Raw genomic sequence first — 12,634 nt, forward strand, 5'->3', positions numbered from 1 at the left:
GAGGTTAGGTGGGACTTCCTGGGACAGAGAGGGCTCTGGGAAAAAGAAAGATTGGAGTCATCAGCGAGGCAGAGAGGAAACAAGAGGTACTATATTAAAGAGAGGTAAAATGCCACATAACAGAATGTAGATTAACGTAAATGGGATAATTTAAGTTATAAGAGCTAGTTGAGACAAACGTAAGCTATAGTTCCAGCTTTCATAGTTAATAAGAAGTCTCTGTGTGGTTATTTAGGAGCTGACTGGTGGGACAAAGAAAGACTCGTAACACTTGAGGCCCTTTTTCCAGGTTTATAAAGATTCTCCTTTGTTCCTACCTGCCAGAAATGATCAAGGGAAGAGATAAAAGTCCCCATGGTAGCATGGAAAAATGCGTAAGTCTCATAAGGCAGAAACTTGAATGTTTTCCTTCACTGTTGTTCCAATGCTTTTTAATGAACCTTCAATAAATGTGCACTGATTTGATTGATAGAAAGGCTAAAAATATCATAGATGGTCAGCTTCAGGGAAAGGAAAACAAAATAATAGCGACAATTATATCTTTTTTCTCCTTCCCTTTGTGGGTTTAGGATTTTGATTTTCAGTCCTCTTTAGGGTGATGATAAAGTGACACCAAGGTCAAAGTTTTTGTTTCTCAACTGTATTTGTTGCCCATCAACCTCCTGTGTGAAGGATGAATGAATGACAATGTCTGTTAACTGGATGAAAGAATAAGAACTCAAAACAGCATTAACTCAACCATTGCTCTTGCTGTTGCCCTGGCTTATTTTTTTCCTTCCAGACAACATAGTCAAGTTGTGTGTAAGACCATTTGGTATACTCCAACTAGACTAACATGTTTTAAAGAAGTAGATTTCAACATATTAAAATAAATCTTTCAAGATGCATTGGAATATTGAAAAATTATGAACATACTACACAGCCTCTGTGTTCAGAGGAAGAATCTCAAGATAACTCTTGTTTTCTGTTCATACTGACAGGATTAAAAATGTACTATGGTTCCTGTTTTGTCTACCTCAAGGTGGGCAGGGCATGAACTTGACTAACACAACTTTGTATGAATTCTGAGTATAATTCAGGAAATACTTACTAGAAGGCTGTGGCAGGAGCTCTTTCCCACTCCATCCCACCCAAGCTTCTCATATATCCAGTCTGGGAACCCATCATCGGCATGCAGAATTAGTGGATATTGTTCGGGACACATTTAGCTAAACAGAAAAGGAGAATCTTCCCTTTGAACTTCTGTCCTTTGTTAACTGTTTGGCAGGTCAGGCATGGGTGGGGCATGGAGAAGACCAGCTGTAGAGACAGGGCATAGCAGGAATGTTAGACAGGGGCCGCTGGAGAAACATCAACAAGATACTACACAGAAGGTCTGTTATCAGGTCAGCCTGCTCTCCCCGGCGCAGTTCTGGTCCCATAGACCTCAGTCTTAAATTCTAGTAACATCAACGGTAGGAACTTCCTGTAAATATTTTAAATAATTATGTTCTTTAATCAAGTTACGGTGTTCATCCTATTTGATATGATTCCCCAGTTGACAGCTGTTAGCCACTTTCCAGGTGCCCCTGCCATGTAAGATCCACTCCTGGGTACTTCCTTTAGTGCACTGCACATTCTGGGTCCATTATAAGTAGTAAGTGAAAGCTAGACATACCCCTCACACCTTTCCATGGGATCCCTCTGGTCTCTGCTGGAGCTGTGACCCTGGGTTCTAGTTAAGAAGTGCAGGAACAAAGTGCTGGATATTTTAATGAAATTAATGAACTTCACCATCAAATGATTGAATTATTGGAAAACATACATCCTCTTCCCCTCTCTCTTAACCACTTCCCCAAGCTAAGTAGCTGAGCATGACCTTGAACATCCGATCCTTCTGCTCCACCTTCCAAGTGCTGGGATTACAACTGCACACCACCATGGCTAGCTAAAATAAAGCCACTCCCAAACAACAAGGAAAAGATTTGAACCTCCAGCCTTCCCATCATAAGTCAGAGTCACTAAGCAGCTCCCTCTCATGGTCTCTCTTCTGATTTTGTTCCGAAGTGGCCAAAGCTCTATGGTCAGCCTTTTGTCGGGAGGTTGATGGGCGGCAGTGCCACAGTTGGTAGAGGGAGAGGCCCATGGCCTGTGGGCACCCTGAATCTGTGTCTCCTCATCAGCTGTATCAGCAGAAGGGGGCCAAGTCTAATTATCCAGAGAACCCTCAACTCAGGACCTGACCAATGAGCTACAAGGAAATTAAAGATATTTTTGCTGTCAATTCACAATTTAAAACAATAAGTTCTGCAAGGACATGATCATGAGTTTATTTCTTGTGAAGATGTTTGGAGCCAGAAATCATGCTAACCCAAAGAAGACGGACACGGAGAAAAATAGTTCATGTTTTCTCATATATGGAAACTAGATTTAAATTTGTGTGTGGTGGTGGGGATGGTCATGAAACTAGAAACCAGATTTGGTAATGAAAGGAGATGTCTTAGGAGTAGAGAGTCGGGAATGAGAGGGGCAATGATAGCTGTGACCAGAAGGCAGAAGGGGGCTACTTGGGGGAGAGGAAAAGAACCAGCACAGGGTGACCAGGAAAGATGTGAGGAGATGGATTAGAACGAAGTATACTATCTAGAAGTGCTATAAAGAAATCCATTGCTGGGCTGGAGAGATGGCTCAGAGGTTAAGAACACTGGCTGTTCTTCCAGAGGTCCTGAGTTCAATTCCCAGCACCCACATGGTGGCTCACAACCATCTGTAAGGAGATCTGGCTCCCTCTTCTGGCCTATAGGCATACATGCAAACAGAACACTGTATACATAATAAATAAATAAATCTTTAAAAAAAAAAAAAAAAAAAAGAAATCCATTGCTTTGTTAACAAGTATTGTGTAAATAACTAAAATAAGGAGTTTGCCATGTTTTGTTCTGCTAAAAATAAATTGTTCTCGTGATATTTCACAACAGAATTTTGGCTATTTATGAGACGTACTCCTGAGCAGCCAGCCCCCCTGGGGAGCATGCGTTCAGACTCAGCTAGGCCTGAGACCTGGTGTGGCAGGCTTAGCTCTGGGACTCCATTGACACAGCGCTGACAGCAAGGTTTGATTTTTTGATGCTTCTGATCGGGCCGGCTGTCACCAGACCCAGTATCTTATCAGCCTAGGTCACTGTGAACAAAGCGCCTGAGGCTAGATCGCTGCATCCCTGATTCTCTAGGTTGAGAGGTCCAGATGGGAGCAGCAGACTGGGGGTGATGATGGCAATAGAGTGAGACAAGACCCGAGTGGGCGGTGGGGGATGGGGATGGGCGGAGCCTAAATGTGATCCACCCTTTCTGGCTTGGTAGACTGCATCTGCACTTAACTGACCTTCCTTGTGAAAGACTGAGTGGGATTCAATTCTATTCCCCCAAATAATGGAACTTTGCGGACTGAACCTTCCTACTTTTAAATACATGTGACTGTATTTGCTTTAAGGTGTTTATAAAGAAATAAAAGGTGAAGTGAAATAAAAGGAAGAACTCGCCCACATCCCCCAAACAGCCACACTTTAAAGACAGGCTGTGTTCTCTTGTGCCTGTTTGTATTAAAAAGATGTTTAAAAGTTGGGCTTGGAGGCGCAGGCCTTCTTGTTGCTAGAGAGGCTGAATCAGCAGGGTCATAAGTTCAAGTCTTGTGTGGTTGATATATTGTGCACCCCAATAAACTTATCTGGGGGTCAGAGAACAGAACAGCCACTGTATTAAATATAGAGGTTAGGCAGTGGTAGCACACGCCTTTAATGCTAGCACTCCGGAGGCAGAGATCCATCCGGATCTCGGATCTCTGTGAGTTCAAAGCCACACTGGAAACAGCCAGGCATGGTGACACATGCCTTTAATCCCAGGAAGTGATGACAGGAAGCAGAAAGGCGTGAGGACCAGGAACTAGAGTTGGTTAAGCTTTTAGGCTTTTAGCAACAGTTCCCCTGAGATCCATTTGAATGAAGACTCAGAGGCTTCCAGTCTGAGGAAACAGGATCAGCTGAGGAATTGGCAAGGTGAGGTGGCTGTGGCTTGTTCTGTTTCTCTGATCTTTCAACATTAACCCCTATACCTGGCTCCGGGTTTGTTTTTATTAAGACTTTTTTTTTTTTGGTTTTTCGAGACAGGGTTTCTCTGTGTAGCTTTGCACCTTTCCTGGATCTCGCTCTGTAGACCAGGCTGGCCTCGAACTCACAGAGATCCGCCTGCCTCTGCCTCCCCAGTGCTGGGATTAAAGGCGTGCGCCACCACCGCCTGGCTTATTAAGACTTTTTAAGATTCATGCTACAGTCTTGCCTAAGCAGTTTAGGGGAATCCCGTCTCAAAATACAGACACAGATACAATTTTTCTGTTACCACTGCTGCCTTTGGAGTGTACTAATACATACAAAAATAATAAAAACAATAAAAACTGGGACTATAGCTCAACAGTGAATGCTGAGCACAAGGCTCTGGGTTCAATGCCCAGTACCGTACAGAAAGTACTGTATATTAAAGTTTTCCAAATGTCAGATTCCATACCACATTATTTAAGTGACTTTAAAAAGAGAAGGCAAATTAGTGTGTATTAACTGCCCTCTTCTACCGGCCTTCCTGTCTTTCCTTTAGTCACTCGCTTTTCCACTGCGTTGATATTGGTTGTACTTCAGCTATGTAGATAATATGCATTTGAGTCCAAGGACTAGGTTAACTCTGTTATTTCGTTCTTCCATCGGTGGACACGTCTATGTATGTCACCACCATGTGGATTTGGGAGTGCCTCAGTCTCTGCTACTGTGATGTTAGGCTGTTTCATATTCCTGTGATTCAGAATGCTCTTTAGATATGGAGGCAGGGTAGCTACTTAGGAGACAGAGTGGTAGGAGAAGTCAAGGGTTCCTGTTGTGATTCCCATACTCTCTGGTTGACATCCAGGAATTTCAACTTAACTGACCAGACCACCTGCAGAAAACTGTGCTCCCTTGTCTGAGAAACAGCTCAAAAGAGATTGTTAAAGAGTAACCAATGCTTCTTCCTATTTTAGCGGCGGCCCCCCCCCCCCCACCCCATTTTTACCTGCAAGCTGCAAATATACCTAAGGAGTCTCCAGAACAGAATTCTTTGGCTCAATGAAAGCATACCAGTACACACAGCCTTTCTACTGCCTAAACTTAGTCACAGATTAGAGAGCTTCAATCCCACCCCCACCTCTCTGCCACCAGCACATTTATTGCTACTGCTGGGGCACTGGAGGGGCTCGTCACCTAATGTCCACACCTCACTCTTCAAGTGTGTCTTGTCTTTCTGTTTAATCAAGAAACTCAACAACTTTTGTCTCACTTTAATGTGCTCTGAAATTCTTTCTTGTGGATGTCAAGGGTCTGGGTGCACCTGAGCACCTTGAGAGGAATTCCTCAGGCTGCACTGCTCAGGGCAAAAACTGACTCACTTCCAGTGACTAGGCCCTTCCCTGGTGCATGTGGAGTTTATCTCAGCTCCAGTAACTTCAGACTGAGCCTCTCTACAGTATACAGCCGCTGCCCTTCATCATCACCCCCTCAACGAAGGCTTTGATTCAAACAGGTACTGAGGACTAGCAGGTGTTCTTGTATCAGACCCTGAGAGTATTCTGAATTTCAGTCATCCCCCTTCCGGTCATCCATGACACTTTCTAACATGTTGCGTCATACCGCTCTGGTAGGAGTAAAGTGGTATCTGTGTTAACAGTGTAAATCTTAACAGAGAGCCTTAACTTTACTGTAGTCAAAATTATTGAAACTCACCTCATAACTTCTGCTTAGATTTGAGAAATTCTTCCCTACCCCTTGTTTCCAGAATGGCCATTTGCTTTCTGTTAACAAAACTTAGAATCCGTTTTGTTCTCTTCAGCACTTAGCACACTGGATTGCCGCTTGGGTAACTGAGTGGTGGAGTTTCCTGGCACCATTCGAAGTCCGGCCTTTCCTGTTACAGGTGCTGCCCCGTGGAGTCTGGCCCTGAGCTCAGTCATTGTCCACATTCTCCTTGTTCGCTCATTTCCATGCTATTGACCACGGGGAGCTAAATCATCTTTGGCTCCTTTTTAATCTGTATACATTTCAAAAAGTATTTATTAAACCAACCAACCAAACAAACCAAAAAACCACAAAGTCAACCAGGTGTGGCGGCACACGCTTGTCATCCCAGCACTTGGGAGGGAGAGGCAAGAGGATCAGGAGCTCAGGTCATCCTTGGGCACATAGCAAGTTTAATGCCACCCTGGGCTACGTGAAACTTTGTCTTCAACCAAAGCAAGCCACACACTTCCAACGAGACTTTGTTCCAGGTAAGCAACAAATGTATTTTTGTCTCAGTGTTTAAATTTCATCCTCCTCTTCTATTTCTCTTGGTTTCTTATGGGCCGGGGAGGCAGATTCCTTACTACCCAAGCTGGCCTGGAATTTGTGTTCCAGCTGTTTCCAGAGTTCTTAGGGCAAGATCTGGGTCCCCAAAACCTCAATAACCTAGGCTCAGCCACCTGTGCTCATTATACCAATTAAAGAAATAGGGGAAAGGGGACTTCTTCATCGCTGCCACAGTGGGAAGAGGAGTAAAGGGTCCAGCAGCCTTCAAGCCTGTCTTCACGGGCACTGACATAAGGCTTGGGTTTAAATAGAGGGCAAGGGGCTAATTAGTACGGAGAGTTCAACGATCCAGGTGTAGGTATGGTCCTACCATGGTCTAAGCTCTGCTCTCTCTGTGTGGTCTGATGAGTTCTCAGAACTGTTTGAAGTCTCCTCCTGGAAGGCAGATGCCTCCTCTGGCTGGCACTGGGGATTTAGTTTTTCCCTTCCCTGCGTTTGGGACTTCTGGGGATGATTTTATTCTCTGGGATCCATCATTTCAGCAGTCTGATAGGCTAAGGAGATGCACATCTCTCTTTAGAACATCTCTCCTGCCTGGCACCTTAGCCTCTGCTGTGCTAGGATTACAGGGATTTGCTACCACATTGGGCTTAATTTTTTGACAAAGATCTATCTTGCTGACTTCAAAAGAAGAGGCTTTTATATTGCTTCAACTCTTGCAGACACATGACTTGTATGTTACTGATTTGTACTTAAACATGATCCTTCCTTCCTCCTGCTGCTGGGTTCTGAATCATCTTAAACTGAATCATTAGCCTCAGCCCTTCTGTCTCAGTTACGTTTCTATTGCTGTGAAGAGACCACGACCAAGGTAACTTATACCAGAAAGAGTTTACTGGGGACTTACAGCTTCAAAGGTTAGAGTCCATGATCATCAGGACAGGGAGCATGGCAGCAGGCAGGCAGGCAGGCAGGCAGGCCGGCCTGAGAACATTTGGCATAAGTTTGTAAGAGAAACATGTAGGGGTGTGGAGATCAGTGCCTCTACCCTTGAAAGGTTCTGTAACGCAGTCTATGAAATAAACTGACATCAGGCACGTTGCAGGGGAACAGTTACTTAAAATTTGTTCACGTGCAAAGAATATTACATGAAAGAGAAGAGACTATCCTAAAACTCAGTGAGATCGACACGCTTATACGATCTTCAGAAGGAAGAGACAGGGAGATACAGGTCACTTCAGGAAGAGAAGCGGAAATGATTACAAGTATGGCCATAGACCTTTTTGTGCCTAGGTGTTAAGAAGTGAACTTGGGCCCTCACCTTTTCAAGTCAAGCATTTTACCAACTGAGCCATCTCCCCAGGTCCCTTATACATTATCACTGGCATGATTATCTCAATATGCCAAGGCCCCAGTCTAGGGATAAATGCTAGACCTCGCATCATGGCAGGAAAGAGCAAAAGTGCTTGCCAGGCAAAGTGATAGCGGTATATTTGTTCTGATGTCATGACATGTTTGGCACAGCTCCTTTCTTTTTCCCTCTTGTTTTAGGGGTTCTTTTGCTGCAACGAAACACCATGACTAAAAAGCAAGCTGGGAAGAAAGGGTTTATTTGGCTTACCCTTCCACATAGTTGTTCATCATTGCAGGAAGTCAGGACAGGAACTGAAACAGGGCAGGAACCTGGAGGCAGGAGCTGATGCAGAGGCCATGGAGGGGTGCCATCTATTGGCTTACTACTCCTGGCTTGTTCAGCCTGCTTTCTTATAGAACCCAGGACCACCAGCCCAGGGGTGATACCACTCACCATGAGCTGGACCCTCCCACATCAATCACCGATTAGCAAAATGCCTTACGGCCGGATCTGACGGAGGCATTGTCTCAACTGAGGTCTCCTCCTTTCAGACGACTCAAGTTTGTGTGTCAAACTGACACAAAACTAACCAGCATGCTTCTGAACTCAAAGCTGATTCCTCGTAAGACCTGCTTGCTTTACATAGCCATCTGACCGAGTTAGGAGCAGCTAGTGGGGAAGAGTTGTAAGGTCATCCAGAGTTCATACAAGCTAGTGACAGCAAAGATTCTCATCGGACTACTTGTTAATAATCCTGGCTGAGTCTGTGCCTTCAGGAGCCAGGGGCTTCTTTGTATGGTTGTCCCAAGGTATCTATGGGACATCTGAATTAGCTGGTGTTGGCACAAATGCAGTCTTGGCTCTATGTTTGGCTGACATTCTTTTTCCTCAAGGTAGCCAGTGCAAGAAGAAAGAGTCCAACAGCTGCCAATCAGGGAGGCAGATGGCTCCATTCCCAGCACCTTCCATTAGTAATCAACAGTGAACACCCAGAGGAGTGCTGATAGCAAAGACTTCAGAATTCATCATCAGCGCTAGTAGAGATTCCAAATGCTTCCTTTTGCACTTGAGGGCTCTGCCTTATGAAGCACTCGCTGTGAGTTAGGCTGAAGTGTAGGCACTGAGAGTGAACAGTGGAGAGCAGAATCTCTGTCTTCTTTGGGCCTCTGTTCTATACATGCTGGCTAGTGTTATGTCAACTTGACAGAAGCTGTAGTCATCTTAGATGAGGGAGTCTCCATTGAGAAAATGCCTCCAGAAGATCAGGGTGTAAGCAGGCAGCCCTGTAGGGCTTTTTCTTAGTTAGTGAGTGATGCGGGAGGGCCCAGTGCATGGTGGGTAGTGCCATCCCTGGGATGGTGGTTCTAGTTCTGTAAGAAAGCAGGTTGAGCAAGCCATGAGGAGCAAGCCAGTAAGCAGCACCCCTCCATGGCTCTGCCTCAGCTCCTGCCTCCAGGTTCCTGCCCTGTTTGAGTTCCTGCCTTGGCTGACTTCTGATGATGAACCGTGGTGTGGTAACATAGATGAAATAAACTCTTTCCTTTCCCCAAGTTGCTTTCGGTCCTTATGTTTCATCACTGCAGTAGTGACCCTAACTAAGACCCTGTATGACAATATTTAATACATGCTCCCCCCGAAAGCTTTGAGTTTCTCCCAGCCTCACATAGTCCCCACTTGTATCTGCCACCCCACTCCCTTTACAGGAACAATAAAAACCATTTTAGTAGGATGCCAACACCATGACTGGTACGGATTTGGTATCCTTTACTCTTTTTGTGCCGGGAAATGAAAGGATACTGTATTAGGATTCCCACACGAAGAATTCAGATCAAAAGACTATACACAACAGATGTAATGAAGGGGCCACTTACCAAGGTGTGACAGCAGCACCAGTGAGAATGAAGCCGTCCCAGATCAGGACGTGATGACCTAAGCCACCGTGTACTGCTCAGGAGGACCTAGCCCCAGCTCCAGATCTGGCTGCCTCACAACCTCCGTCAGGTCCTACATGGGAGTACCACGGGAAGATGAAGGCCGAAAGGATGAGAAGGACCTCGTTTACTTCCTGTTTACTTCCCAGTTTGTTGAGACCATCCTAGGAGGCGTTCCTCCTAGTTCTGACAGTTGAACCCAATAACAGCATTCAGCATCTTCTCTGCCCCTAAAAATCAGCCTCTACAGAAAAACCCAACTCTTAGAAAAACGATCTCCCCAAAATACATGCTCAAAAAAAAAAAAAAAAAGCCCTCCTTGTAATGCTGCCCATTTTTATGGCTGAACTATTCCCACCAGACAGTCAATTAACAATGTGACTGAAGAAATGCACAGTATCACATCATCTCAAAGTACGAGAGGTGTGGGATGCTTATTATATAGTTGGAAGAGCTTGGTACCTGACTTGAAAAATATGGTATTTAATTGTAACTTATATGCTTTTAGTAACTGCTGGGCTGAACAATGGACTCACAAAATGCCTGAAAAATTTCCAGCTGGCTCTTTCAAGCCACCAAATGCTGGGATGTGGCCTTTAACACACATTAATATACTCTTGCTTGAAGTAAGATACGCTGTTATTATAGCCCAGGTACAGTTAAGAACACTAAGTCTCTGGAGGAGTAAGCAGATGGTCAGAGCTCAGTGCTTAGGAAGAGAGAAAGCAAGTATAACTTTCATCTTCCTACCTTCAAAACTTGGGGAAGTTCTGAACCCTCACATCCTGGTAGCTGGGCAGTGGGTTCTCTTGGGCATTGGTTCCTATCACTAAGTAGGCATCCTCCGGGTGTTTGATTTCCCAAATTGGCCTTCCTCCTAGAGGAGGTGGTCCAGACCAGCTAGGGTGGAGATGGGTCAGTACGGTGGTTTGATTAAAATATATATATATATATATATATATATATATATATATATATATATATATTACACAAAAATAAAGAAGATGGTGTCCTAGTTAGGGGATACTATTGTCATGATGAAACACCATGACCAAAGCACCTTGTGGGAGAAAGCGCTCACACTTCCACATCTCCAGTCATCATTGAAGGAAGTCAGGGTAGGAACTTAAACAGGGCGGGAACCTGGGGTTAGAGGCTGATAAAGAGGCCATGGAGGGCTTGCTACCCCTGTCTTGCTCAGTCTGCTTTCTTGTAGAACGCAGGACCACCAGCCCAAGGATGGCACCACCCACCACGAGCTGTGCTCTCCCCCATCAACCAGCAATTAAGAAAGTGCTCTACAAGCTTGCGACAGCCTGTGGATATTTTCTCAGTTGAGTTTGTCTCCTCTCAGATAACTACAGCGTGTGTCAAGTTGACATAAAACTAGCCAGCACAGGTGGTATAGCAAAATTCATCCCAAACAATTCTAAAGACAGGTGACTGACTATCTTGAAAAAGGAAGTGTAGCTTGCATTTTTTTGTATTGCAAAGGAAGGACTAATTTCTTACATACACACACTCACCTGTAGATAGATATGAGCCAGAAAAAAGTCTTGTTCCATCACACGATGTATGCCACCTATCACTGAGAACAAAAGAACTATGTCCCTTTACAGACTCAGCCCAGGGACAGACAGTCCAGAATGGGTATTATCCTGTGAAAGGGTGAGGGAGAAAAACACAAAACATTTGTACATACTTTGTGTTTGGATTTGCATAAACTATGGCCATGACAGAAGGAAGCTCAATGTGCATCTTTCCACATAGTTTTGACTTTTGAAATAATATATTACTTACTAAAAATAAAACTTACAAAGCTGTGTCAATGGTAGTTGAGGTCTGTCAGCATTTTGTCCTTCATTATTTGTATTTCAAAAAATTATATAATGATTTCATGAAAACCTGTAATTTATTGTGTTACTTTTTGCCACTTTGCACAGAAATCCTCCCTCTGGGGATCTGCTCTAAGACACACTTGACAATGACGGTGTAACTTTTGTTAACATTGAAAAATATTTGCAATGGTAGCCGGTTAAAGCAATGGAACACACACGGGAAGGAATGCTGGAGTGAATTCCTAGGCTATGTCTTTATTAAACATCTAGTTAGCTGAAAATATTTCTGGCTTAATCTAGCTTTGCTTTTTAAAATTTATGAATTCCATTTATTTATTGTGTGTGGGGCGTGGGGGGTGTATGTGTGTGGGTGTGAGCATGCTATGACACACACATTGAATCAGAGGACTTGTGAGCACTGAATTCTGTAGTGCGGGTCACAAGGATCACACTCAGATCTTCAGGCTTGCAGCAGCAAACATCTTTAGTTTGGATGCATCTCACCATCTTTCTGGCCATCTTTTATTTACATTGCATTGTACATTGTCAACAAGCTGAAAAGATAAAGAAAACAATAAATTCTCTCCCTTTCCCTCAACATTTTCCTTTTGTAATTTGGCTGCATAAGACACAATAAAACCTGCGTGAGAGATTCTCCTCCGACTCCCTGGCCCATCTTTCTCCTGTCTGTGTTGCATCGTTGTATGAACTGGAAAAACCCATTATTTGTAGTGTATGTACCACTTTATTGAGGTCCTACAGGTCTTCAGTTATTTCCGGTGATTTTTCTCAGCCTTTCCCTTTCCCTTTTAAAAAGTTCCAAAGGCAGAGACAAAGCAAGTGGTAAAGGATAGAATCTGGATCCATAAGATTGGCTCAGCCAGAAAAGGTCCCGACCCGCTTCAGTTCCCGGGACTCACGTGGTAGGAGAGGACTGGTTCCCACAAATTCTTCTCTAGCCTTCACAGGAGGCTGTGTCATGTGCTCTCACTCTCTCCTCCCTCCTTTCCTTCCTCCCTCTCCCCCACCTCTCTCTCACTTACAAAATAAATAAACGGAATAATTAAAAACATAGAATATGTACGTGCCTGCTGTCACCTTGTGGTCTCAGGAAGCTCTGTCTTCAAGTCTCTGCTGCTTGTATGTGGAGGTAGATCTGCCAATTCTACAGTC

At 44.3% G+C, this 12,634-nt stretch overlaps 1 long non-coding RNA gene across 1 annotated transcript; it reads right to left on the bottom strand.

Annotated features, from left to right (window-relative positions):
- Nucleotides 1-1,010: 1,010 nt before the first annotated feature.
- Nucleotides 1,011-11,342, bottom strand: LOC128104294 (uncharacterized). Its single transcript, XR_008215941.1, has 4 exons — nt 11,150-11,342; nt 9,564-9,696; nt 5,778-6,081; nt 1,011-1,299 (listed from the first exon to the last, which is right to left on the bottom strand). It is a non-coding gene; the product is annotated as an uncharacterized LOC128104294 (long non-coding RNA).
- Nucleotides 11,343-12,634: the final 1,292 nt, after the last annotated feature.

This window comes from Peromyscus californicus, unplaced genomic scaffold (assembly GCF_007827085.1).
Source record: "Peromyscus californicus insignis strain IS unplaced genomic scaffold, ASM782708v3 Scaffold_8__1_contigs__length_139910024, whole genome shotgun sequence".
NCBI classification, from domain to species: domain Eukaryota; kingdom Metazoa; phylum Chordata; class Mammalia; order Rodentia; family Cricetidae; genus Peromyscus; species Peromyscus californicus.